Raw genomic sequence first — 14506 nt, 5'->3', positions numbered from 1 at the left:
AGGACAGAGAGTTTTAAGAATTGTGCCTGGATTTATGTAAATACGTTTAGAATTATGCAAATTTACAATCTTGCTTTTTAATGTTGTTGTCATAAGGTGTTTGCAGGTGGGAGACTGGAAACACTAGAGGAGAAAAGGTGTCTATAGCAACAGGAGTGTAACTGACTATTTGTAGAACGTCCATTGCTTTTTGCAGGGGTGTTGTAGCTGTGTTGATCCTAGGATATTAGAGAAGGTAAGTGAGGTAATATCTTTTGTTTGACCGATTTCTGTTGGTGAGAGAGTAAATAAATAAAAATGGAAAAGCTGTTGTTACTTACAGAAAAGGAGTAACTGCCATTAGAGCTGAGGCTTATTCAGCTGTCATCTTTTTCCACTTCGTAGATGTATTGTGTGGGGGTGGGATTATAAATGCCAAAGGATTTAGATCAGGGATGCCCATACTGTGGCATCCTAATTTGCTCTTCATAGCTCCCCTGTCCCTCCAGGGTCTGAACCAAATTGATTGTTAAAATCCTGCAGACATTCTTTTCTTCATCTCGTAAAGGAGGATAAAAAGTAAAAGTAAATATTGGATGTGTGTGTTTATCAATTACTAAAACATGTAAATCTATATGCAAATTAGGACCAGCATTGCAGATTTGGGATGCTTCCTGGCTTAAAACCTAGGTCATGATTAATTTAAAATGTCAAAAAGGGAGAAATTCAGTTGTACACCAAAAAACACTTCACAGAGAACTTCCCTCTTTTCAGCTATTGAAGTCCTCCAACAGGCCATGCTGCTTCTAGGAATGGCAAAGTTAAGAACCCCTCCATTGTAGTTCTTTTAGGGTTTTTTTGGTGGTTGTTGTTTAAGTGAGTGTGGCCAGCACAGAAAATATCCTATAGTTACACAGTTCAACCCACCAGCTAGGCGGAGAGATCAGAGACACAATTCTGATCCAGACCCAATGATCTGATGCCCTTCTACTCCCTGCTTCTGGAAGTAATGTTATCTGATTCAGGCCATCATGGCTGTTGGCCTTTGCATGTTGAGCAGTTAATACTACATCTAGTGTACTTAGGAGCTGCTATATTTTATCCCTCATGTTAGGCATTCCTAACTACCTGTGTGGGTTCCCAGGAAAGGAAACCCCAGAGACTTTGAAGCTCCTCTGATGCTGCCCTATCGGAGTGCAGCTCTTCTGCTGGCAGAGCAGTGCTTTGCCTTTGCTAAGGGAACAGAGAGTGACAGATGATCCTAGTTCACAGAACTATGTTGCTTCTAGTATGGACATTGCAGCAGAGGCTAGCCACATGAGTACAGACCGAGAGGGTTGGGCTGTTGCTCGTGCCATGGTGTTCACACTGCTAGTTTTAGTGTGCTAGCTTGAGCTCAGCTCGTGTATGTCCATATACCCAAGCTGGGAGGCATGCTCCCAGTTACACCCTGGGAAACTTAAGGCCTGATTCTGCACTGTATTGAAGCCTTTCCAGTTGCACTAGCATAAAACTAAATGGACAATCAGGCTCTTCCCTTTAGTTTGTAGTTCCCAGTTTCTGCTGTTCTGGGGATGTGGGAGCAGATAAGAAAGCAGCTATATTTTGGGAGTGTGGGACATACAGATGGAGTTTGAAATAGTTATTTACGTTACTTGGTATTGGACTTCTAGGGCCAAAATCTGTACCCATTGATTTCAATGGGTTTTGGATTATGCCCTAGTTTATTTGAAATAAGGAGGCTGCATTTTAGTTTGTTCTAAGGCTTTAATCTCTAGAATAGACTGGTCAAAGCATGACTAACAAATAATCTGCAGAGAGCAATACTACGCTGTAAGAGAGATGGACAAGGTGACGTAACAGGAATAAGTATTTCTCATCTCTGATTTATCTCAAATCTTCTGTACAAGTTCTGAGGTCTGCATAGTGTGACAGATACTGTAGGCATGAAATAGGAAAGTGTCCATAATATTTTTTGTCAGATAGGTGTAAAAAAATAAAATAAAATACTCAGTATTCAGTTATAAATTTTTTCACAGACAAGACAACTTCCCCTCAGAGCTGCCAGAGTTGTATGGATCTCCCCCCCCCCCTCATTTTTTTATGATCAGTTTTAATAATACAGTCAAAGATACTATATAGTGTATGCTCTATCAATAAATCATGCCCATGCATCTTCATATTGGTCTTATAATTTATAAGTACCAACTTACTTGTGTGCATCTGTTCAATTATTCTGGCTAACAAAATGTCCCTAGTCTAGTTCCAGGAGTCATAAGAGGTGAACTGCAATGCTTTACTTAGAATTAAAGACATTGTTTTAGACTTTATGGACTCCTTCCCCTCAGTCACAAACCTGGATAATCTTCATTCCTAGTTCTAGCCCACCAGAAGCCCCCAGTTTAACACCTTGTAGTAGAAGCTATTCATCTTCTGATTAAGGGATGGCCATGACAGTCTCTTCCTAAGAGCCATATGCTTCCCCTCCATTGCGTGGCATGGAAGAAAGCAGAATGACAAAGATCTCTTGGAAGTGGGCTTGGAGGATTGTATGAAGGGGAAGGCAGTGGGGATATACAATATGTCCACCAATAGTCTGTCGCAGAGCTGCAACATGGTAAAAAGATGACAGGCTCCCTGAAGGGGTGCTGGCTAGGAGATACAGCCACAGTTAGGATGTTCTTCCTCCAAAAAGATGGAATGTATGCAGCACCAGTCAACCCTCTCCACTGTGGGGTCAATCCTGCAAGGGGCTAAGTGCCATCAGTTCCCACTGAAGTCAGTAAGAATGAAGGCACTCAAGACTGCAGAGGAGTGCTCAGCGCTTCACAGGAAAAGTGATAGATGAACCCCTTGGGAAGACTCATAGCCCAGTCCAGCAAAGCACACAAGTACGTGTGTAACTTAAAGAATGAGTAGTCCCCCATGAAGTCAAAAGGGACTACTCTATAGGATTCATACAAGGTTCATGTGCTTGGCAACATTCAGGGCACACCCGGAGTGTTGTATAGGAGCTGTGCACACACAGTTCCTTTCAAGGGCATCAACCTTGGAATCTCGCCCAGATGACATGAACCGTGGGAAGCCTCCCAGGACTGGGCTCAAGGCCCGAGAGCAAGGAATGCGGTAGATAGAAACTGGTAAATAAGAATGTTAAACAAAGCCAGTGTATTCCTTTTATCTATTGGAGAATGTAATGCACGGGGGGGAGAGAAAGAATAAAGGGGAAGGTGGAAAGCTGACAGGCAGAAGCCTGTTAGCAGACCAGCTGTTTGCTTGCTAAAAGCTCTGTGCTGTCTTGTCATTGAACTGCCACACTACTCATATGCTTAAAGTTATGCACATTGTCTCACCACACTGGCACCTCCTGCTGGCTGTTTCATGAATTAGTTCTGGTCAGTAGGTATGTCCTCCAGTGGTAGTGGCTCTCCCATCCTCATCTCACTGCAGTTCCAGTCTCACTGCTTCTGGCTGTGTCACAATCCAGGTTCCCCCTTCCAGGGACTCCTTCCACAACAGTCTAGCTGCTCCTCACAGCAACTTGGCAGTCTATAGCCTGGCCACTTCTTCAGCAGCAAGTGGGGGAAGAGAACCCAAGCCCACCCACTATTCTGGGTCCCAGCCTAGGGACCCTGTAAACAACAGCTTCCCACTGCCCCACCTTTCTTTTTCCACCAGTGTCAATTCCCTAGGCTACTTCCCCACAGCCCCAGCACCCTCGGCTCCTGCCTCTGGCTCCTTCACCCTCTTCCCAGGGCCTCAGGCCTGCAAGTCCTAGCAACCCTGTTCAGTCCAGTCCTCTCCTTTGGGCTTTCTGCAGCATAGTCACTTGGTCTGGCCTGCAGCTACCTTTGATATAGGCCAGCTGGGCCCTGATTGGCTGCAGCCACTGCCCTAATTGGCTGTTTCCTTGTAGCCCTCAAGGGCCAGTGCAGGGCAGACGCCCCGTTACACGCATCCATATGAGCACAGCTGGAGTCAGTGACAGCTTTGTTGCAAGTAGGACAAACTGAGAGGCAAGCAAAGCCAGTGTGCATGTCCATATATACCCAGAGATCCACCTGCAGAGTTCTAGATGGCTTTTCTTTTAGATCTCTAGCCTTCATTTGGATTTGAACCCAGCCCTACTGTACTAATCCGAACAGGTACACCTCACTGAACAGACTGTTGTGGATTTATAGGCCCATGTAAGCCAGGGATGTTTTCAGTAAAACCTCTACTTACTTTAAAAAAAATTCATGGCCAAAGTGAATTCATGTAAACATATGAATGGGGATGTGTGGATTTTTTTTAAAACAATATTTGCTCATATCTAGCAATACATCTGCCTAGCAGTATGTTGGCTTCTGAGAATTAGTGTGGGATTTCCTCTTAGTTGTTTGTTTTATTGGATTCCTGTACATAATGTTATCAGGCTATGAGGACAGACTCTGAAATAATACAAGTCTTCAAAAACTACAGATAATATTTCTGACGAAGTTGATATAATTTACTCTTAACAAACTAAGGTGTCTTCATTGTCTCATCACCATTCCCATCACAATCCCAAAATAACTCCCAGTTAGGAAAGAGTTTTCCTCCAAATATCAGCCTACAGCTGACACTCCTGAGGGCTGACTCCCTTTCAAAAGGGAAGGTGTAGTCAAAGTGGATTTACTTCTCTTATACTGTACATCATAAGTCAAACACTTGATTTGGAGAGAACTGTAGGTGAAATTCTACATTTGTACAGATAGCAAACACATCCTCATCAATACACAGAATGACTAAAGGAAAAATCTGTGAACTGACAGTTGAGTCACTTCTTTTACTGGCAACACACCCCAAAATACCATAATGAAATAGATGCTTCTAAATTTCATCCTCTTCTGCACAGGAGGTTTTCCCTCATTGCTACTGCCGTTGGACCTGACTGCCAAAGTCTGAGTAATGTAACGGATGTATTTAAGTCTACTGTGGCAGATTTTAAAGAAATCCTGTCAAAGTGCCTAAGCCTGACATTTCACACAACTTAAAATAGTTTAATGCAGTGGGCTTGCTCCCTGTATCAAATTATTCTTGGGGATCTCCTGAAGAACTTTTTATTTTGGAGGTACCCCAGGATTCTTCCCATTATCCTTTTATTACTTTGTCTCCCACATCATAGCAATCCATTCTCCAGCTGATTAGGGTGATAGAGGTCTAAATGCTGCTCCCACCATAACCCATCATTGCTATTCAGAGTGTAAAACAGAGGGAGCAGCTTAAGAAGAGGTGAACACACACACATACAGTAAAATTGTATTGCCTTTGCAACACTCTTAGTGCAGAAAGCTCAGTAATGAATGTAGATCCCCTGTGTGACAGCTATATTGTATTGTGACTAGGATCAAGCCATCAGAAAGTATTTAATACTGTACAACTACACTAATGCTGTTAGATCTGGCAAGAGCCACTGACACTGCTGATCATGAAGGGCTGACTTAAGCGACCTCACAAAACTGACTGTGGAATCACACAAAATGGGCTTTGCTCAGTCATCTTTGAGAACTCAGAGGGTTGTGATGGGCAACTGTGTCTCCTCGTGTCTGCTCACCCATGTTGTCCCACAAGGCTCAAGCTGGTCTCCCCTCCTGTTTACATATATGTTAGTCCCCTTGGGGAAACCATGAGATGCTGTAGCCTCCTCCAGCAATACGCATGGTGATACGCATCTGTACTTCTTTTCTTCTTCATGTCAGCTGCACACAGTGCCATCACCCAGACCTCTAGCCCTAGAAGAGATAAGCAGTTGCATGAAAAAATAGCTGGCTAAAATGAAACCCAGGCAAGATGGAAGTGATGGTTGGAAGAGGGAGATTCCTTGAAATTGCCATTACCTTAAAGAGTGTCTACTCTCCTATCCGTTACACAGTCTTAGGATACTACTGTGTTCTTGGTTGCCTCTGGGATACCCAAACAGCAAGTGTAAATGCCCTTCTCCATCTTGCACTGGGTAGGAGGTGAAACCCTTTTTGGTAGATGCAAACCTAATCATGGTGATCTATATATTCATCACATCCAGACTGCACTATTGCCATGCACTATGCCTGGGGAGGAAAATGAAAGTCATAGGGAAGCTCCAGCTAGTCCAAAACACAGTAACTCATCTACCAGGTGACACAGGTTGATGGGAGCACATTTTTCCAGTGCTCTGCTTGCTACATTAGCCTCCTGTCCAATACCAGAGCCACTTCAAAGCTCAGTTCTTTATTTTCAAAGCCATCAGTGGGTTGGCGACGATTAGCTTAGTGACTCATCATGACAGCTGCATCCATCAGGAACTATGGAGCTGATAATGTCCAGAGGGAAACTCACAGGCACTGGGACCAGGTGTTCTTACCTACAGATGTACAATGCCCTTCCTCCAGAAATCAGATTGACACCAACTCTTGACACCTTCAGAGTGCAAGGTACGTCTCCTCCTTTTGCTATTAGCTTCACACAGCAATAACACTGGAGAATAGCTGATCAATGCTTCCCTCAAGTTAATCAGCAAAGATAACCCAGTACACAAACAAAATTAAAATTAGAAGGCTCTTTCCCCCATAGCAGCGTAACGAGAAGCAGCAGAGACCTTCTGACCACATGTTGCTCTCCATAATTCTGTTAAGAGACTTGATTGCTGTGTGTGTTAACAGTTAAATTAAGAGTACCTTTTAGTCTCATCTTATTACTAAGGAAGATTCTATTTTAAAACCAAAGTCTGTTTGGCAGTGGATACTCTGAGTGCTGGCATGTTGCCTTTGAGAGAAATAAAAGCAGCAGCAACTGCCCTGCTGTCTTCCCTCGGGAGACCATCTTGGGAACACTCCAAGCTATCAGCTTGGCTACAGGATGGCATTGTCCAGATTGCTCTTTCTGGATCAGAAACCTTGGGCCCGGGTCACAACACTGGTGTAACTCTGCTGAGGTCTAAAGGTAGATTTGGCCTTTTGAGTTTAGTCTGGGATGGTGTTTGGCCAAACAATACTTGGTATGAACCACAATCCCTCTCCAGGGATGCAAAACAGGATGAATATTCACCTTTAATTGGTGAAGTCCACTGTTTTTTAGTGTCTGGAGCCACTGGCAGTTTATCTATCCCTTTGGCTGCTCCTCTGGTGAGACTTTTGCCTCAGACTTTTTGACTGCTCTATTTGTTATTTAGTTGTGCTTTTGACTCTTCCCAGCTCCCTTGTCACAGTCCCTGAGTTAACTATACCTCTGACCCACACCCCCTCTTTGTCTCCATATGGGCCCCCAACTCTAGTCTCAGGCCTCCAGCCATCCCTTTTCTCAGGACAGAATCCCACAGTTCTCTCCCCACTAGACCAAGGCCTTACACTGCAGACTCCTGCAGTTCACTGTGATTGCCTCAGCAACTCTGATTGCAGTTGAGCACCTGCAGTCCTGTTTTCTCAGAGGCAATGACAAGGTTATCCAGTGACCAGCCAGCTTTCTGTTTATTCAGAACAAAACAATTTCAGCTAAAACACATCTTCAAAACAATAATCAGCTTATATGCATACCTAGCTTATCAGGTGGTCAGTCATCTTCCACATCGCATCCTGAAAGGTCCAAAATACTTCAGGTTCTTCTGCAGGCCCTGAGTCTGCTAGAGAATCTCATGCTTGCCAGCTTTTAGATGGAGTGAGAGCGACCCTCCCCTCAGGTCAGGGCTGTTTTTTATTCAGTTTCAAGTCTTTTGTCTGACAAGGCCTTTGAACCAGGTCAAATCAGTCTGTGTGCAATTCCCCAAGAGAGTCAAAACTTTTTTTTTTTTTAAAAAAAAAGCTTATTACCTGCATTGTTTCAGTATGGGGAATTTGCATTAATTACCAGCCCCCCATTATCTTTCGTTCCAGCAAAAAACATTCTTTATCTTAACCATTTAGCCAGGAATACAATCAATAGCCAGCTCGTAAAGATACATATAATATTTATACAATTAACACAACAGTCTTTGAATATTCCGTGATTCCATAGCATCATGTTTGTCACACTCCTATGTCCCTAAGTTTCAACTTGATTTCACTACATGTGAGTCTAGTGCTCATGGAATGTGATGTGTTGGCATCTGTGGAGAACAAAGTCATCTTTGCAGAGAGCAGGTATCACATGGGCAGTGACTGTTTAAGATTCCTCATGCTGGCTCACCTATGCAACTCTATCCTGCCTGGAGCTGAGAGGATAGTTCACTTTCCATCTCTGTGTAGGTATGTTCTCCCTCCCCAGCCATGTGAGCAGCACACTTTGAAAGAGGGGAGAGGACCTATAGTCTGAAGGAATAGGAGCAGGGAGGGATTGGAAGCAGCAGGATTAGGAGTAGCCCTTCCCCTCTACTATGTATCTCTGGAGATGACTCACAGCAGGGAGTATGTGAGGAGGGGCTGCTCTTAGTGAGAGCAGCGCAGAGCCAGTGTCAGAAAGGGCAATCAAGGTTTCTGTGAGTGCAAGATGGAGGGAGCAAGAGAGGAAGAGGTCATGGCTGGTGGGGATCTTTTTAGCGATGTAGTGGAGGTGGGCATTCCAGAGAGAGCAAGAGAAGGGGAGGAAGGAAGTGGAAGAGTGTGGATGAGTTTTGGAAAGGATGGGCCAGAGGAGAGAAGATGAAGGAGGGACCAGAGTTGGAGTAGTTGTCACCAGAACCAAGGAAGAAGTGGCAGAAAAAAACAAGGTGAGAGAGAAATTTGTAGAGGTGGGAAGGGAGGCACAAGGATGGAAGGGAGAAAGGAGAAGGTAGAGTTGATATGAACCGCAAAGAGGGGAAGGTTGAAGAGGTGGGAGATGCAGTTGCCAGGAGATGAGAGAGGAGCATTCCATACCCCTCCAGAATGGACAGGGAAAATACAATTGTGGGCTTTAGTTCTACCTGGGCAGCCCCAGCACAGCCACTCAGGGCCTCATGGGACCCACACAGAGAATATGTCCTGTCACACCTGCTATTAAATCCCAGGCCTCTCTACTGAGACTTCCAACAGGATTGATAAGGACACTTATCCACTGGAAACTGGACTGAGACTCTTCTCCCGCCCCTGGGCCAAGTGCATTTTACATAGTTCATTGAAAAGTCCTCATATGACAACAACCAACCCAATGATCATATTCCATTACCAATCCCTTCAACTATACAGCTCCTCAACATTCAGAATGGTTAATATTGGGGTCAGAAAATCCTCAGTAATGGATGCATCCTTTCACAGTGCGAGCCCATTAGAAAATAGGAAGTCCTTACAAACTAAGAGGGAATATTGCACTTGTCCTTTTTTGCTCCAAAGAGGCAAGAAAGTAAAAGCAATAGAGGATGCAATCCAAGTGCTGATAAATTATTGATACCCCCCTTCTGCTCTTTACTTACAAAAGGAATATCAAAGCTCATTTTGTAAATGGTCGAGACAGACTTTCTTTGAACATATCCACAATTTGATTAACAGAGATTGCATTAAGTTATGTAGGTGCCTAACTCACACTGATTTCAATAGGAGTTAGGTGCCAAAATGCCTTTGAGGGTTTGGGCCTAAGTGTTAGCACTGCAGCAATTTTACAGTCTTTGCAAATAGTAAGAGACATGTTTTGGGTTATGCTCTGATAAAGAGACATAGGTTAAAGGCAGCTCCACTGTCATGCAAAGTAATTGCTTTAACGTGTAGTTAAGACCAGGTACTCATCCCTATACTAGGGCCCTGATCCAAAGCCTGCTGAAGTTAATGGAAAGACTCTCACTGACTTTAACAGGCTGCAGATCAGGCCCCACAGTTCCTATGACTGCTAATGCAACACTTGTAGGACAATGTGATGTAATCTACTTGTAATAATAGCACCTCTCATCCAGGATGATCCCAATATGCCTGTGTACATATGTCAAATTACAAACCACATATATAGGAATCACTCTGCCTCCTACTGAAATGCAGCTACCTCTGGGGCAGAATGTGGTAGCTGTTTAACAGTACACAAAAAGTTCTCACCAGTGTTCAGAGGAGGGAAAAAATTAAGAGTCATAATGTAATTACCCAAATTGGAACTGGATCAGGACAGAAGGTTTAACACCTCTCTTTTGATGAAGTTTTAGAGGATCTCTAATAATCATAAGTGCTCAGGACCTCTGTTTTCTGTGTCATCTGAAAGGCAGACAACAAACACCCATGCTCAAAATGACTTAAGACAGTGATATAGCTCTGCAAATTTAGCCCCAATATTCACTCACTAAAATATAGAACAACATGCTGCCTGCTAAATTGTGAAATGGCCCCTGTGTAATCTTGGAGGAAGGGTCATCAAAACTTTAATTAACATGTGCTCTGTGTTCCCGCTCTGAGTGGTTGATTCTGACCTTACAGTAGCTACAGATATTGACTGCACCCACCTCTTATTGCTCTGCAGAGTGGAGGTGTCACTGAGGATGCATTTTGTTTCTTGTTTTACTAGCCATATAAAGAGAAAGAGACTAGGCATCAAGCCCAGATAGAGGGGGCAAACATTAGGGTAGGGTATGTGAGTTTTGTGTGTCTGCCTGTAAAGCGCTTATCATACTTTGGCACTATATACATAATTATGCATATTTAATGTGTGTTAGAATAGAGAGAAAGGCTTATAAAGGGAAAAAATAGCCCCTTCAGGCAGATAGAGCAAGTGACACTGATCCGCTGATTTATGGAATTGCAGAATGAGCTTCTTTGCATGGATTTTGCTGTCCTCTCTAGAATTTAAGCTTTTGGGGTTTTTTTCTGTCCCTTCTGGTTGTGAAGACAACCTTCATAACAAGCGGATGCACTGAGTCTGCAGCTAGCGAGACTGAAGTGATAGCAAGTGAGATGTGACCACTTTCTGAAGCTTAATTATCAGGGACAGTAACAGCCATTCCTCCCCCCCCAACCCCCCCACCCCACCGCGTTCTCAGTTCTCCTCATGTCTTTAGGCTTTTCCCATGCTTTGGTTCAACTGCAGCCAGAGCACTGACAGTACCTAGTGTACCAGGATGCCCATGTCTGTGCCTCAGACCAAGAACCCCAGCTGGGCTCAGGAGCAGAATCTCTACCTCTTCTGCACCTGATCCCTTCAGTTACCAGCCCTTGGGGTCAGCTGGCAGCAATAATCCTAGAAACCACCAAGTTAATTTAAGCAAATCAAAGTTTATTCAACATACAAAACTATACGAAAGAATCTATGGAAATTAAAGCAAATCACTACATTTCATACCACTGTCCAAGGCTGCCCCAACCCTCATTGGGTAGGTTCTTGCGTAGTACAGGTGAATGAATATTCAATAAGTTGGGGGGAAATATATCTTACATTCAGAATTCAGCCACGTCCTTGTTTTTCCTTCCAGTCTGACTCAGCTTTCAACTCAGAGGTAGCTCTCCCCTATGCCACTTGGCCCACCTGGGCTGATGCCTTTCAAGTATGTCAGGGGTGTGTGCACTGCAGCTCTGATCCAAAGTCCATAGAACTCAAGAAAAGTCCTTCCCCTGACTTCCATGAGCTTTGATCAGACCTGAAACCAGGTGGACCTCTCCATCTTGGTGGGATAATACGCATGACTGGAATATTGGTATAGAAGGGTACAGCTTGCTCAGGAAGGGCAGGCAAGGAAAAAAGGGAGGAGGTGTTGCCTTATATATTAAAAATGTCTAGTTGGACTGGGCTGAGGTTGAGATGGAAATAGGAGACAGACTTGTTGCAAGGGTAAGGATAAAAGGGGTAAAAAACAAGGGTGATGTCATGGTAGGGGTCTACTACAGACCACCTAACCAGGAAGAAGAGGTGGATGAGGCTTTTTTTAAACAACTAACAAAAACATCCAAAGCACAGGACTTGGTGGTGATTGGAGACTTCAACTATCCAAACATCTGTTGGGAAAATAACTCAGCAGGGCACCGATTATCCAACAAGTTCTTGGAATGTATTGGAGACAATTTTTTATTTCAGAAGGTGGAGAAAGCTACTAGGGGGGAGGCTGTTCTAGATTTGATTTTGACAAATAGAGAGGAACTGGTTGAGAATTTGAAAGTGGAAGGCAACTTGGGTGAAAGTGATCATGAAATGGTAGAGTTCATAATTCTAGGGAATGGTAGGAGGGAGAACAGCACAATAAAGACAATGGTTTTCAAGAAGGCAGACTTTAGCAAACTCAGGGAGTTGGTAGGTAAAATCCCATGGGAAGCAAGTCTTAGGGGAAAAACAATTGAAGACAGTTGGCTGTTTTTCAAAGAGACATTATTAAGGGCACAAGAGCAAACTATCCCACTGCATAGAAAAGATAGGAAGTGTGGCAAGAGACCACCCTGGCTTAACCAGGAGATCTTCAAACCCAAAACCCAAAAAAGAGTCCTACAAAAAGTGAAAACTTGGTCAAATTACAAAGGATGAATATAAACAAATAACACAAGTATATAGGGACAAAATTAGAAAGGCCAAGGCACAAAACGAGATCAAACTAGCTAGGGACATAAAGGGTAACAAGAAAACTTTCTAAAATACATTAGAAGCAAGAGGAAGACCAAGGACAGAGTAGGCTGGTTACTCCATGATGGGGGAAAGACAATAACAGAAAATGTGGAAATAGCAGAGGTGCTTAATGACTTCTTTGTTTTGGTTTTCATCAAGAAAGTTGGTGGCGATTGGATGTCCAACATAGTGAATGCCAGTGAAAATGAGGTAGGATCAGAGTCTAAAATAGGGAAAGAACAAGTAAAAAATTACTTAGACAAATTAGATGTCTTCAGATCACCAGGGCCTGATTAAATGCATCCTAGAATACTCAAGGAGCTGACTGAGGAGATATCTGAGCCATTAGAAATTATCTTTGAAAAGTCATGGAAGACATCCCAGAAGACTGGAAAAGGACAAATAAAGTGCCCATCTATAAAAAGGGAAATAAGGACATCCCGGGGAATTACAGACCAGTCAGCTTAACTTCTGTACCTGGAAAGATAATGGAGCAAATAATTAAGAAATCAATTTGCAAACATCTAGACGATAATGAGGTGATAAGTAACAGTCAGCATGGATTTGTCAAGAACAAATTGTGTCAAACCAACCTGATAGCTTTCTTTGATAGGGTAGCAAGCCTTGTGGATAGGGGAGAAGTGGTAGATGTGGTATATCTTGACGTTAGTAAGGCTTTTGATACTGTCTCACATGACCTTCTCATAAACAAACTAGGAAATTCAACTTATATGGAGCTACTATAAGGTGGGTGCATAACTGTTTGGAGAATCATTCCCAGAGTATTTATCAGTAGTTCACAGTCATGCTGGAAGGGCATAACGAGTGGGGTACCGCAGGAATCGGTTCTGGGTCTGGTTCTGTTCAATATCTTCATCAATGATTTAGATAATAGTATAGAGAGTACACTTATAAAGTTTGCGGATGATACCAAGCTGATACCAAGCTCAGAGGTTGCAAGTGCTTTGGAGGATAGGATTAAAATTCAAAATGATCTGGACGAACTGGAGAAATGGTCTGAAGTATAAGGACAAATGCAAAGTACTCCACTTTGGAAGGAACAATCAGTTGTACACATACAAAATGGGAAGTGACCGCCTAGGAAAGAGTACTGCAGAAAGGAATCTGGGGGTCATAGTGGATCACAAGCTAAATATGAGACAACAGTGTAACGCTGTTGCAAAAAAAGAAAACATCATTCTGGGATGTATTAGCAGGAGTATTGAAAGCAAGACTCGAGAAGTAATTCTTCCACTCTACTCCATGCTGATTAGGCCTCAGCTGGAGTATTGTGTCCAGTTCTGGGCACCACATTTCAGGAAAGATGTGGACAAATTGGAGAAAGTCCAGAGAAGAGCAGCAAAAATTATTAAAGGTCTAGAAAACATGACCTATGAGGGAAGATTGAAAAAAATTGGTTTGTTTAGTCTGGAGAAGAGAAAAGTGAGAGGGGACATAACACTTTTCAAGTACATAATAGGTTGTTACAAGGAGGGAGAAAAATTGTTGTTCTTAACCTCTGAGGATAGGACAAGAAGCAAGGGCGGTTTAGGTTGGACATTAGGAAAAACTTCCTAACTGTCAGAGCGGTTAAGCACTGGAATAAATTGCCTAGGGAGGTTGTGGAATCTCCATCAGTGGGGAATTTTAGGAGCAGGTTGGACAAACACCTGTGAGGGATGGTCTAGATAATGCTTAGTCCTGCCTTGAGTGCAGGGGACTGGGCTAGATGACCTCTCGAGGTCCCTTCCAGTTCTGTGATTCTATAATCTTGGAACAACCCTTCATAGCCAGGTCTCCAGAGTTAGCTGGAGCAGTTCTCTGCCTCACAGTTGCCCTTCTAGCAGCCTCATGTTAGATATGCAAGGAGTGTGCAGCTGGTACTTGACCCACATTGAAGGAACAAGTACCCTTAACCCACTTAGTTCATTCAGACCAACTCTTCTAGGAAATCCCAGCACCGCTCACTGCTTTTGATTGTGCAAGTGAACTCACCCACCAAGCATCCCTCTCTGCTCCAGAACCCTCCTGGCCCTGGACTACCACCCCATGGACCTGCCAGCTTCTTTAAACTGGGCTG

This window comes from Eretmochelys imbricata, chromosome 6 (genome assembly GCF_965152235.1).
Source record: "Eretmochelys imbricata isolate rEreImb1 chromosome 6, rEreImb1.hap1, whole genome shotgun sequence".
Taxonomy (NCBI): Eukaryota; Metazoa; Chordata; order Testudines; family Cheloniidae; genus Eretmochelys; species Eretmochelys imbricata.
Note: the sequence above shows the minus strand (reverse complement) of the source record.